Source organism: Herpailurus yagouaroundi, unplaced genomic scaffold (genome assembly GCF_014898765.1).
Source record: "Herpailurus yagouaroundi ecotype Mexico unplaced genomic scaffold, PumYag 183, whole genome shotgun sequence".
NCBI lineage: Eukaryota > Metazoa > Chordata > Mammalia > Carnivora > Felidae > Herpailurus > Herpailurus yagouaroundi.
Genome location: NW_024412414.1, coordinates 18,332,519 through 18,353,511, shown reverse-complemented (window position 1 = coordinate 18,353,511; position 20,993 = coordinate 18,332,519).

Sequence of the window (20,993 nt, the reverse complement as noted above, 5' to 3'; positions counted from 1 at the left end):
TAGCTCAGAGCCTGGAGCCTGTTTCCGATTCTGTGTCTCCCTCTCTCTCTGCCCCTCCCCCGTTCATGCTCTGTCTCTCTCTGTCCCAAAAATAAATAAACGTTGAAAAAAAAAAATTTTTAAAAAAAAAAAAAAAAGAAGGTTGATGCTATTGGGGTGCCTGGGTGGCTCAATCAGTCAAGCATCCATTTCTTGATTTTCGCTCAGGTCATAATCTCATGGTTCGTGGTTTCGAGCCCCGCGTTGGGCTCAGAGCTGACAGCGACAAATGGAGGGGCTGCCTTAGTTTTGATTCTGTGCCTTACAGCAATTGCACTTATAAAGTTCATAAAATGGCATAAACATTCAAAAGATGAATAAGGTCTGAGGATCTAATGTATATATCATGATGACTATCGTTGCTAGCAGTGTGGGGTATATTTGAAATTTGCTAAGAGAGTAGAACTTAAATGTTCTGACCAAAAATAAAAAATTTAAAAAAGGAAGGTAAATATGTGAAGTGATAGATGTGCTAATTATCTCTCTGGGAAGAATCCTTTCATGATATATACATCTATCAAATCATCACGTGGTACACTCTCCATAATTTACCATTTTGTCAATTATACTTTAGTATAGCTTGATGGGGGGAAGAAAAGGCAAAGGGTGAGATTGCGGGTGCAGATAGCTTGATAGAGTTGGGCAGCTTAATTTGCATCTGTTACATAGTTTTAAGATATTGCGAGGAAAATGGATCCACGTGTCAGGAGAGTGGACACTTGAGAACTACCGCTACTAAGTAGTAACAATTATTAGAAACTTTTTCCTTGCTTGGAATCAAAATTCACTTTCAACTTGCCAGTATTACAAATTTAACCACACACACTTTCAGCTATGGTCTGGTTAGCAAGAAATTATTACATCCTTCATTGTAGACAGTAATTAATTTTGCCCAAGAGTGCTTTAAGTACATGGGAGCTCACAACAGATTATTTGGGACTCGCTTAATAAGAACCAGATAAAATCCCAGATGCTTCACATTTGCAAACTCTTAATTTAAATTGCCTTTATTTTGTTCTTAATTTATTGGGGGAAGGGATTGGCTAAAGAAATTTATATCTATTAAATTTGTAGCTTTCAAATCTATTTTATCTTAATGGTTTTCTCTTAGGCATTGAGAATTTTGCCTCTTTCACCCAAAATATTGACTATCCTTTCCATTTTGTGTCATCCACAAATTGGATGAGATGCCTCATGTCTTATCAATCAGTGATCCCCAATCTATTGTCAGAAGAGAAAATGCTTTTTCCCACTTAATATATCTATCTTTTAATGACCAGTCAATTTGAAATTTACCAATGGTTGACATCAACTTTGTTCTAGACTTTCTCAAGCCTGTTGGTTATCTCCTTTCTGAATACCAGGACAAGTCAGCCTCTCTCCCATATCCATGTACCTCTCCTGCTTCTCCTCATTGCTAAAACATTTGCTTGTCTTATATTTACTGAATCTATGGAACTTTTTTAAAATCTTCACTCTAGGGGCACCTGGGTTGCTCAGTCAGGTGATTGTCTGACTCTTGGTTTTGGCCTGGGTCATGATCTCATGTTCATGAGTTCAAGCCCTGCATCAGGCTCAGCACTGACAATGTGGAGCCTGCTTGAGATTCTCTCTCTCCTTCTCTCTCTACCCCTCTCCTGCTTGTGTTTGTGTGCTTGCTCTCTCTCTCTCTCTCTCTCTCTCTCAAAATAAATAAATAAACTTAAAAATTTTTCTTTTGAATCTTGACTCTAAAAAAATGTTCCTCTATGGTTAACAATGTTTTTTTTTTTTTAATATATCTCTTCTTTCTCTGTTTGTTAATATTTCTGGAATTAAATTACTTCTCAGGAAATGCCCTTATGCCCATCACAAATTTAAATTTCTTATACAAGGCGCTCTTGGGTATATGAAATAAAGTCTTAAATAGATGTTTGGATATCCCAAAATTCTCTCCTCTCACTATTACTGATTTCAAAATATGTTGGGCTTGGGGTGCCTGGGTGGCGCAGTCGGTTAAGCGTCCGACTTCAGCCAGGTCACGATCTCGCGGTCCGTGAGTTCGAGCCCCGCGTCAGGCTCTGGGCTGATGGCTCGGAGCCTGGAGCCTGTTTCTGATTCTGTGTCTCCCTCTCTCTCTGCCCCTCCCCCGTTCATGCTCTGTCTCTCTCTGTCCCAAAAATAAATAAACGTTGAAAAAAAAAATTAAAAAAAAAACAAAAACCAAAATATGTTGGGCTTGTCCTTCCAAAGAACCAGCAGCTTCCCATTCTTACACAATATCAGATTTCATTGATTATTCCATGATATATGCCTGATTCTCAAGCAATCACGTGCTGGTTCACTTTATTTCACAGGAATATTAAGTCAGTGCCACATATTTTAGGGTTTTGTTACTGGTGCTTATTTGCAGGACTAATTTCTCTATTGGCCGTTATAATCTAGATTGTGGTATGGCAACAAACCTTGAAATGGCAGTGGCTTAACATAACAGAAATTTATCTCTCGCTTAAGAAAAGTCCACCATGGGTTGGGACAGCTCTCCAGGGCATCTGTCTCCCTTGCAGTGATTCATGCATTCCTGTGGCTTTTATCTCATGACACTGTCATATCAATATGTGATACCAAAGTTGCCTCAGAGGGGAAGTGTCTGACAAGTCACACATAACTTCTAGAAGCTCCAGACTGCAGATAACATCCATCACTAATACTCAGCATATTGGCCTGAACCATGTACACAGTTCCATAACTGCAAGGGTGCTAGGAAATGTGGGAGAGCATATGGATATTTGCTGAGAAGTAAATATCCTCTGCCAGCCTTATTAGTCAGGGTTCAGCCGGGAAAACAAAAAACGTTCTAGGTATTTCAAGTAGGAAGGGATTTAGTACAGGACATTAGAAGCATATATAACCATTTAAAGGGTAGAGAACGTGAAGGTTAGGCAAGATACCACTAAAGTTCATGGAATCAGCAAGTGCAGGGATCACAGGAAACTGTCACTGATGATTTCAGCTGCCTGTAGGACTCAGAGAAGCTGCTGGCAAAACCTCCTGTCTCCTATCTGCCAATGCCAACATGACTCACTGCACCTTCTGCTGGAGATTAAAGCTTTCCTCTGCCTTTCAAATCTCAATAGAAACTCCAAGTGCCCAAGACACTAGGCACAAGGCCCACGTGGCTTTTGAACACCTAAAATGTGGCTAGTCCAAATTGAAGTGTGCTGTAAGTGTAAAATACGCAGCCAAACTTGAAAAATTAGCATAAAAGAGGAATGTAAAATATGTCATTGTTAATTTTTAATATTGATTACATGCTGAAATAATATAATGTAAATATTGGACTCAAGAGAATATGTTGTTAAAGTTCATTTCACCTGTTGCCAAACTTTTCTAGAGTAACTGTGCCATTTCAGATCTCCACCTGCAACATGTGGAATCCACTCTCTTCACACCCTCACCAACATTTCATATTTTAGGCATTCCAGTGGGTGTACAGTGTTATTCAATCGTAGCTTTGATTTGCGCTTTCCTCATAGTTAATGATGTTGAGATTTTTTTTTTTTTTTTTTTTTTTTTTTTGCATTCATGCATGTGTGTATCCTCTCTGGTTAAAAAAAAAAAGTTACTCACATCTTTTGCACATTTTCTAATTGGATTGTTTGGGTTTGTTGAATTTTGAGAGTTCTTCATATATGTTAGGTGCCATTCTTTTGTTGGATACATGGTTTGCAAATGTTTTCTCCAAGTTTGTAGCTTGTTTTTTCATCGTGTTAACAGGGTCTTTCGCAGAGCAAACACTTGCCGGTTTGATGAAGTCCATTGTCTCTACTTTTCTTGTTAGAAATCACGCTCTTTGATGGCAACCATAATATTTTTTTGCCTTGCCCTGGATGCTGAAGATTTTCTCTTATATTTTTTCTAAAAATTTTATAGTTTTGCATTTAGGTCCACATTCAATTTTGAGTTCAATTTCGCATAACTTGTGAGTCTCAGGTCAAGATTCGCATATGGATGTTCCTTCGCTCTAGCACCATTTATTGCAAAGTCTGTCTTTCCTCCACTGGATTGCTTTTTACTTTTGTCAAAAATCAATTGACTAGTTACCCTGACTAGAAGCTCCAGTACAATGCTACGTAGATGTTGCAAGAACAGACATTCTCATCTCCTTTAAGGTCTTATTCTCAGGGCAAAGAGGTCAGTCTTTCACTATTAAGTATGCTGTAAACTTAGTGTTTTGTAGGTGCTCTTTTTTCAAATTGAGGAAGATCCTCTGTCTTCTAATTTTTCTGAGAGTTTGTAACGCGAATGGGTTTTTTAATTTATAAAATGCTTTTTGTGTATCAACTGATAAAATCATACGAACTGTCTTTGTTAGCCTGTTAATGTGATGGGTTAACATTGATTTTTCAAATTATTGGATCAACTTGCTTCCCTGAAATAAACCATGCTTGGCATGGCATACAATTCTTTTTATGTATTGTTGAATTCCATTTCCTAATATTTTCATAAAGATTTTTGAGTCTATATTCATAAGAGCATTGCTTTCTAGCTTTTGTTTTTCTCTGTTTTGCACTGTCTTGGGTTTCATTATCAGCATAATGTTAGCTTCATAAAACGAATTGGGAAGTTTTGCCTCCTCTTTTCTGGAAGGGACTGTGTACAATTTGTATTAATTCTTCTTTACACATTTGTTAAAATTCTCCAGTGAAACATCTGGGACCAGAAATTTCTGTGGGGGAATTGTTTCAATTATGAATTCAACTTCCTCAATGGTCATAGAGCTAATCTGTTTCATATTAGGTGAGTTTTGATAGTTTGTGTTTTTCAAGGAATTAGTCAACTTCTTCTATGTCATCAAATTTATGTGTGTAGAGTTGTTTGTAGTGTTCTCCTACACTTTTCTCTCTGACAGTCTATAGCAAAAGCCTTTGTTTTATTCCTATTATTGGTAATTTGTGTCTTCTTCTTTCTTTTTCTGTCCCACTGTAAGTTTGTTAACAACCATTTCCATGAAACAGACCTTATTAATTTTATCTGTTGTTTTTCTGTTTCACATTCATTGACTTCTGCTCTTTATTACTTCCTTTCTTCTCTTTGCTTTGGTCTTATTGTTTTTCTTCTTTTGCTAGGTTATTGAGATGGGAGCCTAGATTATTTATTTGGGACTTTTCCTTGTTTCTTTTTGATGTAAGCATTTGATGCTATAAATTTCCCTGTCAACACTGCTTTAGCTGCTCCCCACAAATTTTATATGTTGTATTTTTATTTTCATGCAGATCGGTATATTTTTAAATTTCCTTTGATACTTCCTTTCTGACCCCTGAGTTATTTATATGTGTATTGTTTATTTTCCAAGTGTTGGGAGACTTTTCTGGTTATCTTTCTGTTTGAAAGATTGATTCCTAGTTTGATTCTCTTGTAACCATAAAACACACACTGTGTGATTTCAATTCTTTAAAGTTTGTTGAAGTTTGTTTTATGGCCTAGAATATGGTTCATTTGGGCACATTTTCCATGGACACTTAAAAAGAATGTGCATTCCACTGTTCCTTGAGGGATGTCAAGCAAATGTCACTTAGACCTTGATGGAATGGTATTGAGTTCTTCTATATTATTGCTGGTTCTCGCTCTAGCTCTATCAATTATAAATAATTTTGGATTTATTTTTTTACATTTTTTTCAGTTTTTGCTTCACATATTTCATAGGTCTTTAGTTTGATTCAGACACCTTCTTGGTGAGTTGACCCTTTTATCATTATAAAACGTCTCTATCATGTTAATATTCTTGCGTCTGAAGTATATTTTATCTTTATATTTTTATTTATATATATCTTTATTTGTATATATGTTTATTTATATTTTATTAATATAGCCATTCCTGCTTTCCTTGGATTAATGCATTTAGAACCAAATCACACAGTGTTAAAATTTTTGCTTCAATCATCAAACATAACTTGGAAAACTCAAGAGGAGGAGGAAAATTTATTGTATTTACCAGTATTTTTATTTAACAAGTCCTTCCTTCCTTCCTGATGTTCCTTCTTTTATCATTGTGCAGATTTCCTTTATCCATTCTTTTAGAGGAGATCTAATGGCAACACTTTCTCTCAGTTTTCCTTTATTTAAGATTATCTTGATTTCCCCCTTATTCCTAAAGAATGTTTCCATTGGATATCGGATCCTGCATTTTAGTTATTTTCTTTCACCGCCTGCAAAACACTGTGCCACTTCTTTCTGGCCTCCATGATTTCTGTTGAGAAATAGTCATTCTAATTATCTTTCCCCTGTAGGTAAGTATTTTCTCCACTCCTTTTAAGACTTTTTCTTTTGTCTTTAGTTTCTGGACATTTAATTACGATGTGTCTTAGTGTAGATTTCTTTGTGTTTATCCTATTGGGTATTTACTTAGCTTCGTGAACCTGTAGTGTTATGTATCTTGGCAAATATGGGAGATTTCACACATTATTTTTTGAGTAATTTTCAGCCCATTCTTTTTTTCCTCTTCTCTTGGGAGTCCATTGACACAAATATCACATCTTTTGTTACAATCCCACCCGTCCTTGAGGCACTCACATTTTTTTTCAGTATATTTTCCTTCTGTTGGATAATTTCTGTTTATCTCTGTGAAGATTCATTGATTCCTTTATCTGTCCCCTCCATTCTGCTGTTGCACCCATGCATTAATCTTTTTATGCTGATTGGTGTATTTTTTTACTTCTAAAGATCCCACTCGGTTCTTCTTCTTACCTTCCATTTCTTTTCTGATCTTTTCTGTTTATAAGAGGTTTTATTTTTTCATTTGTTTCAAGTATATTTTTATTTTCCCACTGAAGCATTTTTTTAGCATGGCTGCTCTAAAACCTCTTATAACTCTAATATTTCCACCATCTTGGTGTTAAGATCTGTTGATTGTCTTCTTTCATTCTTGTTTAGACTGCCCTGGTTCTTGCTATGATGTGTGATTTTTAATAGAAATATGGACATTTTCATAGTATGTTGTGACATTCGGAATCTTATTTAAACCTCTGTTTTAGCTTAATTTTTTGGTATGGCTTCAGCATGAAAAAGGAGGAAACGATGACTCCTTACTGCCAACTAGCAGTAGAAATTCATTCTCCTCACTCAGCCTCTGTTGACACCAAAAGTGATGTCCACATTACTGTTTGTGTGAATGGAAGTCTAGGCTACACTATGGTCTCCACCAACACCACAGGGAATTGGGTTGGGGTGGATGTCTCATTATCACTTGGTAGTGATGAAAGTCTGAACATGCTGTTTGGGCTTTTTTGACATTATCCTGCTGGTGATGTTGGGGAGCTTTGTTATATATAGTCCAACAAGGCTGAATGTCTAGGCTTCCCACTTTGTCTGCTGGAATGGCTGGGGTGGAACCATATTTTTTCTGTGGTGTTTGCCTGGAGTAAAGTGGTTATTTTCCAAAAGTTTTCTGTCTTTTCAGGCTGCTCCTTTCCTGATGCTTTGACTAGAGAGGATGGGCTTTTGTTTGAGGCTGGTGTGTGTGTGTGTGTGTGTGTGTGTCCATTGGAACTTTCTGGATTGCTAACTTCTTCAGCTCCAAGTCTAAGATACATGAGGCAAAAAAGAAACCCAAGAAACTCGCTTCCACCTTGTTTCTTGGATCCTAAGCTCCCTATCTGGTCTGCCTGCATTTTCTACCTTTCAGAGACATGTCATACACATTGTATATGCACTTCAAGGGTTTTAGCTGTATTTAAGTGAGGAAAGTGGGGAAAACCACATCTTCCCAGAAGTGCAAGTTTATGATTCTCTTTTTAAAAGGTAATATAAAGCCTTCAAATAAAGAGCCTATTTTTGAGGATCTGAGCCCCCCATTTCATATCACTTCTCAGTTAACTCCTCCTTCTCACAGTTCTCAGAATCATTGGCAAGTAAATAACTCAAGCCCCTTACCCAGAGCACTCCCTGCACTATCCTGCTTATCACGGACTTCCAAAAGTAATCTCTATTTCTGACACTACCCATTTAACTCACACGTCTTTCTCTAATAGAGAAGGGCATGTCCTTGGTCATGGAACTATATCCTGCCAATGGAAACTTTCAATAATCTTCGAAGATACTGTTCAGCCCCCATAATATACGTGCTATTATTCATTTGTTAGAACTAGAACATCCAGCATTGAACACTTTTGTCTAAATGCCTCCAAATTCTGCTTTGAAAGTTAATTCAGAAGAAACACAGAATAGCTTTATCCACTTTCAAGTCTTCAGTTACTTGCCCTTCGCAGATATCACCTAAATGATGATGGCGCCAGGTTCGAGTTACCTTCTGAGTTCCAGAGGCGTGGATCCAACTGGCCACCTGACGGTGTAGCCTGTCTCTTTCAAGTCAGCATTACCTGGCCTAACCCATGACACCACCTTCTCTGTCCCCACCCTTCAACTCTATTCCTTGTCTCATAGAGTTCCCTGTGTAAGGGAGTGGGTACCATTATGTAGGCAGTTGAACAAGACGGAAACTGGCAGCATCTTTGACACTCCTTCTCTATGGACTCATATATACCCAGTGGTATCCTGTTTGATAACCAGATCTCCCAAAAAGAGAATGTATGCATATATGTTGAAATTTATCATAGGTGTTATCGATATAAAGGAGGTATAGCATATAGTTTACAAATAATCAACTATACAATACCCTGTCTTAAATTTCATATAGCCAGTTGATTCTCACAGAATGCTTTCATTCCTTTTTGCCAAATTCTTGAATCCATGGTCAACTTAGGATTGTAACTGAATGTATTTCTGATGTGTATGTTCGTTGATAATTTCCTTTACATTAAAGAGTAAGACATGAGTGAAACAACTAAGATGTTTGTCAAAATTTCATTCTTTTTTTCAATGATGTGAATGACTTATTTGCTGAATCAGATCATTGTTTTCACATACTAGAGGAATGTTTCTTCAATTTTGTGTAATATTAACAGTGAAACATCTGCAGACATGACACCCTTTTAAAATCAATCTGTATTATTAACATTTTCTCCATCGCTTTCTTGAGTCTAGAAAATCAACAACATAATAAAGCAAGCCCTGTTTTACAGTGTTTGACAATTACCAAGGATTAAATACTTCCGCTATGACTAATTTAAACTGCAAACATGATGTAACTGAATGTGGAGTTGGAGAGATTTGTGCAGTAACCCCCCTCCCATCAAATGGTATTTCCCATCGAAACACAAAAGACATAAATAATATGAAGAGCGCAGAAAATAATGAACTGTAATAAAATAGGAATTCATTACTTTTACATATTTATTAAATGTATTTTAATATAATTTAATTTTAAGTTTATATAATTTAATTTTTAATAATGCCTATGTGTAATAACGAACTAACAAAATTCATGAAAATCTGAGAATTTAACTATTGGCTCTTGCAAACTGGTAGGAACCAGCTCTGGGACACTATGATAAACCGGCCCTGATCATGGGGTGCCAGGGTGGCTCAGTCAGTTAAATGTCTGACTTCAGCTCAGGTCATGATCTCATGGTCCATGAGTTCAAGCCCTGTGCCAGGCTCTGTGGTGACGGCTCAGAGCCTGGAGCCTGCTTCAGATTCTGTACCTCCCTGTCTCTCTGCCCTTCCCCAGCTCCTGCTCTGTCTCTCTTTCTCTGTCGCTCAAAAATAAATAAACATTAAAAAATTTTTGTTTAGATAGGCCCTGATCATTCTACCCTAAAAAGTCCCTTAAACCACTTTACCTTCTTCCCTTTCTAACACTATGGCCCTAGCCTAAACTGCCATTGCTTTTTAATTAGAACCTCCATACAGCCTCTTGTTTTTCTATATCTATCCATAACTCTACGTAACTTTTTCTTCAAGCTTCAGCCAGAATAATTTTTTTTTTGGAATAGTTTTTTTAATGCCCGTATGACCATGTTGTCCAATGCATTCAGTAATTTCTTCAGCAAATGATAACTAAATTGTATGTCTGTGGCACAGTTTTAGTTGACCAGGATAAATGTCAACAAAGGAAAGAATTCCTGCCTCATGTAAAATACATTCTACTGGGGGATATAGACATTATACGAAACATAATAAATGAAGTGCACTGCACCAGGAGGTAATGAATGCTACAAGAGGGAAAAAATGCAAAGCAAGGTAAAGTAGAAATGGCAAGGCAGTTACAGTATTAAGTCTGGTCCTCAAGATATGCCCCATAATTTAGGAGAAATTTGAGCAGGGACTTGAAGAAGGTGGGGGGTGGATCCATTTAGATTGAGGGGAGGGCAAGGGGAAGAGCTAGTGGGCACAAGGAGCCCAGTGCAGCAAGAACAGAGTGAGCAGAGGAGGGAGTTAAAAAAAAATTAAGTAAGAGAGTTAATGACAACAGAATATAGAGGGTCTCAATAGGTCACGGTAAGGACTTCAGCTTTTACTGTGATTGAATTAGGGAACCATTGCTGGGTTTTTGGTTTTTTTTTCCAACGTTTATTTATTTTATTTTTGGGACAGAGAGAGACAGAGCATGAACGGGGGAGGGGCAGAGAGAGAGAGGGAGACACAGAATCGGAAACAGGCTCCAGGCTCTGAGCCATCAGCCCAGAGCCTGACGCGGGGCTCGAGCTCCCGGACCGCGAGATCGTGACCTGGCTGAAGTCGGACGCTTAACCGACTGCGCCACCCAGGCGCCCCTTTTGCTGGGTTTTGAAAAGAAGAGTATCACACTTTTTCAGCAGACCACTCTGGATTAAAACGTTTCAGCTGCTTTCCTTGTTCTTAAAATAAAGCCTAGTGTTCTTCAGATGGCCAACAGGCACATGAAAAGATGCTCAATGTCACTGATCATCAGAGAAGTGCAAACCAAAACCACAATGAGATATCACGTCACACCTGTCAGAATGGCTAGAATCAAAAACACAAGAAACAAGTGTTGGTGAGGATGTGGAGAAACACGAACTGTCGTGCAGTATCGGCGGGAATATAAACTGGTACAGCCCCTGTGGAAAACAGTATGGAGGTTCCTTAAAAAATTAAAGATAGAACTATCCTTTGATCCAGTAATCTCACTATTGGGTATTTACACAGAGTACAAAAACACTAATTTGAAAGGATATATGCACGTCTATGTTTATTTCAGCAATGTTTACAATAGCTAAATTATGGAAGCAGCCCAATGGCCCATCAATTGATGAATAAATAAGATGTGGGGTGTGTGTGTGTGTGGATACACACACACACACACACACACACCATGGATGGACTAGAGACTGTAAAGTGAAATAAGTGAAATATTATTCACTTACAAGTGAAATAAGTCAGTCAAAGAAAGACGGTATCATACAATTTCACTCATATGTGGAATTTAAGAAACAAAACGGACGAAGACAAAAGGAGAGAGACAAAGCAAGAAACAGACACGTAACTGAAGAAAACACACTGATGGTTACCAGATGGGAGGTAGTGGGGGGATGAGTGAAATAGGTGATGGGGATTAAAGAGTACACTTATTATGAAGGAAAAAAAAAAGAAGGAAAAGAAAAGCTAGTGCTTTTCATTTGGTGTACCAAGCCCCAAATGGTGTCACCCTTGTGCCATTTTGTCATCCTCACCTCCTGCTACTCTCTCTCTCTCTGCTCCTTTCCCTTCATATATACATCTGAATAGGGTTCTGCTTTCCAGGGCCCCTGTCAGGCAGTTATAGCTACCTGAACTTGTCCTTCGTAATATTTATCATATTAAATGATTGCTTTTGATTTTGTGGTTCGCTGTTTATTGTGTGTATTGCCTACCTCCACAGCTACTTAAAAAAAAAAAAAAAAACTAGGGGCACCTGGGTGGCTCAGTCGGTTAAGCATCTGACTTCGGCTCAGGTCATGATCTTGCAGTCTGCGAGTTCGAGCCCTGCGTCGGGCTCTGTGCTGACAGCTCAGAGCCTGGAGCCTGTTTCGGATTCTGTGTCTCCCTCTCTCTCTGACTGACCCCCTCCCTCCCCGCCCCGTTCATGCTCTGTCTCTCTCTGTCTTAAAAATAAGTAAACGTTTAAAAAAAAAAACTTGGATTTAAGCAAAACTGTTGACTTTTTTTCAGTGACCTATCTCAAAGAATTAAACCAGTGCTTGGCACGTAGTAGACACTCAAATATTTGTTGACTGAATGAATGTGTTATGTGTTGCTAGATTCCAAATGCTCAACCCAGGGTCTGTCTAATGATATACATTCTGCATTTTCTTGGTTGAATGAATAGGTAATCAAATGCATGATGGGTGGATGGATTGATGATTAAATCCATGAAAAGAAAGAATGAATAAATGAATGGTTGATGCATTTCTGTAGTCCTAGTGCTGAACCCAAAGTCTAGGTCATGGTAGGCATTCTTTAATTTTTTTTTTAACAAATCGATGATCGGGTGAATGGATGGAGTGGAGGATTGAATGAGTGAATGAAAGTGAACGTATGAATGAATGACTGAATGAATGTATTATCTTGAGTGAAGTCAGAAGAGTTTCCATCCTCCAAGAAGAATATCTCTTCTGCCTAGAGTGTGTCCCTTGACTGGCCCATTAGTTCTCTGCTTGGTTTCCTGCCGTGGATATATTTTGAAGAACATTTTTATTAGCTTTGGAGTCACTTGCAAGGTAAACTTGAATTCTCTTTTGGCTCGCCTGTGTTCTTGTTCACACCTGACCTGCCATAGTTTACGGATCTCCCTGGTTTCCTTACTTGGGCCACATTTCCAAGTGCCCCTTTGATCTCTGGTGCATACTTTTGCTAGGCTTCCAATAAGGTGTTTTTAAACAGTCTCCAGATTTCCTGTGGCTTATTGACTTTTTAAATTATTCCTTTCATTTGTTTTTCCTAACCAGTGCCTACACTTGTTCTTAGATTCTCTTTATAAAATTGAGTAACCCCATGATATGTAAATTTTCTCCCCTAGCCCAGAATGGTCACAGTGTTATGATCGCCTGGTGATACTTTTTCTTCCCGGTCCTGTCCATCACTCAAAGCCAAGTGTAAAATATTTCCCTCCTTAATAACTCTAAAATCATTTTTCTAAGAGGAGATCATTTATCTTATCCAGTAAGCTTATATTTGTATCCCTAATCGATATGTGAAGTGTGAATAAATACGTCTTCAAGCAAGCATGGAGCATGCTGTGTGTATATGCCTCAGCATGAGTGTGTGTGTCTGTGTGTGTGTATACACTGTATAACGAACAGGCACTTTGAAAACCATCTCATTTATTTCTAACCAGAAAGCCTCTAATCATGATCTCCCTTCTGGCACAAGCCCAAGTCTACTCACATACAGGCCATAAATGTTTTCGGTTCCCATCTACAGAGAGCAAATGCGAGTTTGTTTCTTTTTTGTCATACGTTCACCTTCCAAGGCCCACTTGAGGACAGAGTTCAACAACCCAGTGGAAGTAGGAGTCACTTACTATCACGAGAAAGTCGCGTTTGCATCTTCTGACCGAGCATTTCATCAGACAGAATTTTTCCTACCAAAGATGTTTCCTTTCAACCATTTTTTGCTTTATTCGGCCAAAAGGTACATTCTTTGCGACATTCACTGGTCCTGCATACCCTACCCAAAGTAGGGATCACAGGGTTTTCATCTGCGGATTTGTACCAGACTAAAGTGAACTGAGGAGCATGTTAGGAAATTCGACCCCGTAGTGTATATATACTTCTTGGAAATATTTTAGCAGACTGGCTGGTCCTCCAAACTTTTATACGATAAAACACTTACATAGTCACTGTTTATTCAGATTATAGATTGTGGCGTGAATGTAATAGATGGTGTTTTAAATAGTGAGAACTGAAAATGTACTTTTTCCCACTTCCAACTTTTGAATCGGTTAAGTTGTAATGAAGAAGCTTTAAAATTTCGGTGATATGTTTTCCACCCATGATATTGACATATGCACACAATTACCTTTTTTTTTTTTTTTTTCCTCTCGAGACAATTTCATTCTTTGTCGTGTTGGCTGTGGTGCACCAATAAAGCCAAAAGATCATATTAGAATTCATGACAGTTTTCACATTGCATTATCAATATGTGGAAATAATTGTCTGCTCTGAGATTAAATTACATTATTGTGTATCTTTTTCATGCCTAATAAATAATGATGGATGGCTTTTATTTTCATCACCACCTGCGACCATTTAGTCACCCCTTGATTGTTGAAGATAAAATAATAAAGGCAAGTGTTATGTTGCAGGCCGGAGAATGTAGTCAAAACAGTTGTATGTTCCTGGTTTCCATTTGGGTTGGTTTAGTCCCTAAAGAGAAATGCATGGTGGTCTATAAAAGAGATCAACCTAGGGGGAAACATAGCAAACAGTTCACATAAATGAGGGGAGAAAGTGGAAAAATAGTTTTTTTTTTTTCCAGTAGAACAATAATTATTTCTTGGTGCGCGATTCTTAATCTGAGAATGAGTTTTTTGTTCTGCTGTGCAAATCAGTTACATGCAATTAGAATGCAAAGCGGAGGCGCATCTTACTGTTTAGCCTTTTAAAATAGAAATGAAAACAGCCCAGAAATTGTAGCAAAGTTGAAAATGCATGCTAGGTAATTTTGAAATCCAAAGACATAAAGCCATGCATAATAAAAAGGCCACTCTAAACTCATTACATTTTTTGAAATTGGCAATCGGGAGGCTTAATTTTAAAACCCGAACTTGCATGTTTGCGAACTTATTAACTATGTTTTGAATGGTCAATCGTATTGCCAGTGTTTAGTTGCATTTTGTTCGTCCCCCAGTATACAGTTGCAATGCCTCATAATTTGGTTTAACTATGTCTGACCTGTTCGCATTTTTTTAATTGACCAATGTTATGCTTAAGCAAAATTGATTCATGTTTTCTGTTGAGATTTTTGAATTAAAATTATAATCAGCAAATGCTCTCAGTGGTCAGGGGAAAAGAATCACCTCCAAGTTTTATGATACTGTTACATGTCATGTCTGAAGAATGTGAGCTTTTTTAGAAAGTAAATATATAGTGTTTATAATGGCAGCTAGTCATTTGATCATTTGAGTTGCAACAGTGAGGTAAGAAAGCAAACTATAGACAAAATCTTTTTCGATATTTGGTTATGAGTCACAGGTCGACTCTACAGGACAGCTTCACGTGCTTGGCTCTATTATCTTTAAATCAAAAGATGACAATCTTTTCAGGCATAGCAAAGACTCAGACCAGAATCTAAAGGTAATCCTATCGCATGTCAAGTTACTGCAGAGAAGTGGCTTGAAATATAGGCCAACAGTCCATTATTTGACGAACCCCAAGTGAACACTTAGACTTGTGGAGTCAGTCTTTTGCTGGGTATTCTATTAATGCTCTGCCCAATTGTTTTAGAGCATTCATTTAAAAAGAAGGAGGGACCTTTCCCTTGTTTATGGCTGTTTTGCATCTGACTACCCATCTCCCTCTGTAATTAAATGCCATGAATAAAATAAAAATAAACATAATTTTATTTGTACCATTACTCACTGCAGAGATTACATCTTCACATTTCCTAAGAGAATCAAAGACCACTCGTGCTTGCTTCTTTCCCATTTGACAAAGTTATGCAGAAGTCACAGGTTTTCTAGATTCTCTGAGCCTGGGAGGAATTTTGTGTGTTAGCAGCCGTTGAGACATATTAATTTGCAGTGGGTACATATGTGTTTACCCTCTCTCGTTGATCAAGATTTTGCTTGGCCCAGGAAAACACCTTAAAAGGCTAGTCCTACAAAACAGACTTGTATAAAAATCACCCAGAGCTTATAACTTGGACGTCTATCTGTGGACACAAAGCTACTCTAAAGAAAGTAAGAATTAGCACATGCCACATAACTATTCTAGTCAGAGCCCCTGCTAGTCCTTTTCTACCCCATCCCCAGTGTTCTATGGAAGTTCTGAGAACCCAAGGCTTTACCCAAATGTACCTAGCCACAAATATCTTGATCTCCCTCCGTGGCAAACAGGAAGCTCTAGAATGACATCCCCAAAGCATAAGAGACTCTTAACAACTGAGAACAAACTGAGGGTTGATGGGGCGTGGGAGGGCGGGGAGGGTGGGTGATGGGTATTGAGGAGGGCACCTTTTGGGATGGGCACTGGGTGTTGTATGGAAACCAATTTGACAATAAAGTTCATATATTAAAAAAAAAATAGAATGACATCCCCATAGGATAGGGTGTTTGTTTGTTTGTTTGTTTGTTTCTCTTAAATTATCTCTTATCTGTTCTGATTTTCTTCAGCCAAAGTCTTCCTGACATAATCTAGAAGAAGAAGGAGGGGTGAAGGAAGAGGAGGGGAAAGAGAAAAAAGAAGGGAAGGGAAGGAAAGGGGAAAAAAGAAGGAAAGGGAAGGGAAGGAAAAGGGAAAAAAGAAGGAAAGAAGGGAAGGAGAAAACATGTAGAATAACTACACCATAAATATACAAAATGGAAATGCTGCACTAGCACCATTAAAATAAATCATTCTTAGTGCTGTAATCGTTTGGGGGGCTTTTTTTTTTTTTTTTTTACTTTCACACTTTCTATCCTACTGGTTTGCTCCTTCTAAGAGTGTTTCCTGGGCCTGTGCTACATATATGAAGACATGCAGGAGTTTTTAATTCACACCAAAATTATTAATGTTCTCAGCTTATGTATTTGCAAGGAGATGTATGAGCAAAATAACTTACATCCATGCGTGCACTAAAATACTGGAACATGGAAACTCCCCTGCTGTTAACAGTTAATAGTTCAGTGCTCTGGGCTAACAGCAGTTACTCTGCACTTCTCGGAAAAACATTTGGGAAAAAATACTTTTGAGTAATAAAATTAGTGTTAGAATGACAACAAATGTCAACATATTTGAAGCTTCTTGAGTCCTTTTGACATTTAAAATACTCTACACACAATTTGATCATTTTTAGGCAGTGTACCTATTTATAAATGTGATTTCTAACATCAGGAAAAATCACTTTGTCTAAAATATAGACAAACTTCAAAGCATTACCACCAGCAAAGTCATTTTGGATTAAGACTCTTAAAATAAACTTACTAACTGAGCAGTAAATATTTGTCCAACTGGATCTTCTAAATGTTGAAATTTGTTAGTCATTGTGGTTGAACTAATGCAGCACAATGAGATTGCTTTCACTTTTTCAGCAGCCGCCTTAAGTCATGTTAGTACTTAACAACTAGTCCTGGGTTTCAGAAAACACTGTTAGGGAAGGAAAAACAGACTCTTTGGCTAGAGCTATGGAAGGAGGGTGGGACCTTATGAATTACATGACTCCATAAGATGTAGGCAATTTTATTCTGGCAAGAAATTCAGGCTTTTGCATTTTATTTTTACACTCAATTCAAGTGCATGTGCCCAAGTCCTCTTCAAAAGGAAAGATTCTTACTCGTCTGCAGAGCACAGATTAATTAATAATTAATTGTTCCGTTTTATCTTTCAGGTTACAGTCTCACGTGTTTTGGAGCTCCACGAGCCGTAAAATGATCTGCCCAAAGGTGAGTGACTAGGATCACAGTGTAATTGCAAAGAGATGAGCTCAGATCATGTCCAAATACATGTGAAGGGAGGTCCTCTCTTCTTGATGAATATAGTCAAGGCAATGTCATGGATTAGCTTTCACCCTTTGGTGGAATGTCTAGTGTTTTCGGTTGTCTTCAAGATATTATATAAAGCACCTAGAAAATTGTGCCTTAAGGGGGATCATTTCTCAGGTGAAAGAGTGCACTGAGCTCATCAAGATGTTTCATTAGCAAGATATTTATTTGAAAACTGTGAAACACACATGCGGGAATGACTGGTGAAATTTATGGCGTATTCCATTGGGCTAGTGGATTTCACTTTGCAACAGACATTCTAATAACGGGCTCTAATCTGCCTGTCCAGACCACGGACAATTTGATGTAGCTCCACTATAGCATATTTTAAACTTTTCCCGAAGTTCAGGAATATATCTTTCAGAATCCGTCAGTACTTCAGAAGCATGGCTCGCCAAACCAATCAATCTAGTACAAAGTTTGTTTTTAGATTTCAAGTTCCTTGTTACTGCTTTGTAAGCAGATGTCTTCAAAGATATAATATGGTGAAGAGATTATGTGATTTTTGGGTGTAGCAATTCTGCCAGTTATAATTAAAAGGGCCAACATCCAAGTTTTGTTTTCTTTATAAACACTGCGGAGTGTGTCAGTGGCCAATCTAAAATTACCCACAGAAGAGTGTGTGCTCTCTTCTTTAGCACAAGATAATGAAGATGGTGTGTGAAACGCGCCATGGTTATAATAAGCTGATGGACTTGTGGTCCTACGCGCAAACTTGTCCAAGTGTAATTATAAGAGTTTTAAGAGAATTGTTGCTTCCTAAACTGACTAGTCAAGTGACTCAAAAGTTAATATCACCGACTTAACCATCTGACTCTGAAGGTCTACAGTTGTACCTTAGAAAAGAACCACTTGGAATCAGTCATCCTTTCTTATAGGGAAAAGACTTTTTTTGAGATGAATCTCAATGCAGGGCAGCCTGTTTTGCATTTTGTCTATAGATTGTTTCTGGAAAGGTGAAGTGTGTCTAAAAATGAAAGGCAATAAAGAGCTGAGCATCCAGTTCTTTCTCCCGTGCATGGAGAGAAAGGAGACAGTATGAACCTGCTCTGACGTTTGTGTGGTTGGGAAGGTGTGATGGCCGGACCCCACCTGAATCGCAAGGGCAAGAAATTAGATTGGGATCCAGAACAGGATAGGAAACATCTCAAGATGACTATGTAATCATAAGACTCTATAGCAGTGGTTTTCATGTACAGAGAATAAAATCAGTATAAAAGAATCAAGACATCTGCATGTAATTCAAAGATTGGGAGATCGTCTGAGACAGATGGACGTTGATGGTAGAAATCTGGGTAAATCAGGGAAGCCAAGAAAGCCTTTTCTCCTTCATGTTTTAGGCATAATCCTTTATAAATTCCACAGGCGAACTGAGATGTCATAATGTCCTTCCAGTAATACGTCAGGGAATCCTAATGCCTCCTATTGGGAGTCTCCCTTGGAGGTATGGATGAATGACTTACAGGTTCTTAAAGGGGATTGGGTACAAGAGCCGTTAAAGACAAAAATCCTATTCAAACCAGCCTCACATTTTGCTGCAGTTTCCTTTGCTTTAGATATTCTCCGTGTCTTAAGGCAAATGTCTCCTGTGTCAAGCCTACCAGATTGAACTAGTGGGTGGCTTGTAATTATTAAAAAAGGCAGAAGGCATAACATTAGAAACAACTACCCTTACCAAAACAACCATCCAATTGAAAAAAAAAAACTTTTTCGGTGCTGAACTCTTTTTATATTTGCTTTTATTTCTGGGAATACGCATGCGTTGATAGGTCATTCTCATATCACCGCGTGCTCTCCTTATGTAAATGCAGGCACATGTTTATGTTGAATCCATTCCCCTACAATGTAGTCAGAGCAGCCTTTGCAAAGTTAAAAAGGGAAATCTGATTATTTAGTATCTTAGTGAAGAGCAAAACACTTGCTCTATGCTGGATGGGCCCCTGCCTTCTCATCCAGACACATTTTACACCATTTCCTTTCATTGTTTCTGCCCCACCTACTCTGGCTGACTTTCATTCTGTCTCCTCCCATCTGACTTCCATATGGTAATTACATATCCCTCCCCCTTAGCCTGGAATCCTTCCTCCGGCGTGCCTCCCCAACTAAGACAAGTACTTCTGTTTTTGTGTCTGATTAGATCATGATTCTTGTGTCACGGAAGTAATCGTGATTATAACTTTACGTGTATATGTGTGATCACTTGTCTGATGTCTCCTTCTTGGACTGGTAGCTCCATGAGGAAAAGAACCATGTTTATTTGGCTCATGATTATATCCCTTGAACGTATCCCAAGGCTTGGAACAGAGGCACTCACAAATATTCGTGAGGTGAGTGAATATATGTCCAGATATGTTTTGATTATGTTTTCCTATGGCATAAAGGCCTTGTATCTATAATCTATCTGGTGGAGCCCCTAAGCAATATAGAGGGGGACTTTGTCTATTACACTATCATGACTGGTCAGGTGAAGTAACCCTAGTGTCGTCTCCGGATTTGACGTAATAGAGGTTGGATGTTTCACTCTTGATGCGGTCAAATGTGGACTGGGAGTGTGGGTTTGCTCTGCTCCGCGGAGTCATGCGTGGATCTGGGCTGTTTTCTCCTACTGCTCATCCCTCTATTAAGTCTCAGAGCCCTCCCTGAATTCTTGGTATCCATCATCCAATAAACAAAGAAACAGAAGGATGAGGCCAGGCAGTGGAGGTAATGTATCACCCCTTTCCACATTCTCTTATCCTGAATATAGTCACATGATCCCACTTGATGGCAAGGCAAGCTGGGAAATAAAACCTTCCTAGTGTGACACAGGTCTGTCTCTGCTACAATTAAGTACAATAACTACAATTTGCCAGCAGTTAGTAGGCGCTTCCCAAATCATATCATCAGTGAGAAAAGGAGACCAGGGCCCAAAACCAAACTCACAAGTAAGGCAAGTGCCAACATTAAATGGATTTAGTGGTATTGTGTCTGTCTAGGAATGTGCTACATGGTTTGGTAAATACAGTTTTCCTACTGCAGAGAATCTCAAAACAAGTACATTTTGAAAATGAACTTTGAAGAATCAGCTGGAGGGTATACAGATTTTCATATTCGCTGAAGGATTTTTCTTTTTCATATTGTACTAGTTAATGTGCCAAAATGAAAATAGCTTTCCACAAAGTGGAAGTTACACTATAAAGTTGGAATTGGTATTATCTATTGCTGAATTTCAATGGAATCTCAAGCAGAGTGATGTAACTCTGAAAGCAGGATCCTGTTCCTGAATGTTTCCCTGAGATTGTGTCAAATAGATCAGGAAAACGAAATGTATGCAAGGCTGGGTTTTCAATCAACAGGCACAAAAAAGACCCTGGTAGATAAATCAATTTAAAGAGAGCATATACAATAACTGACTGGC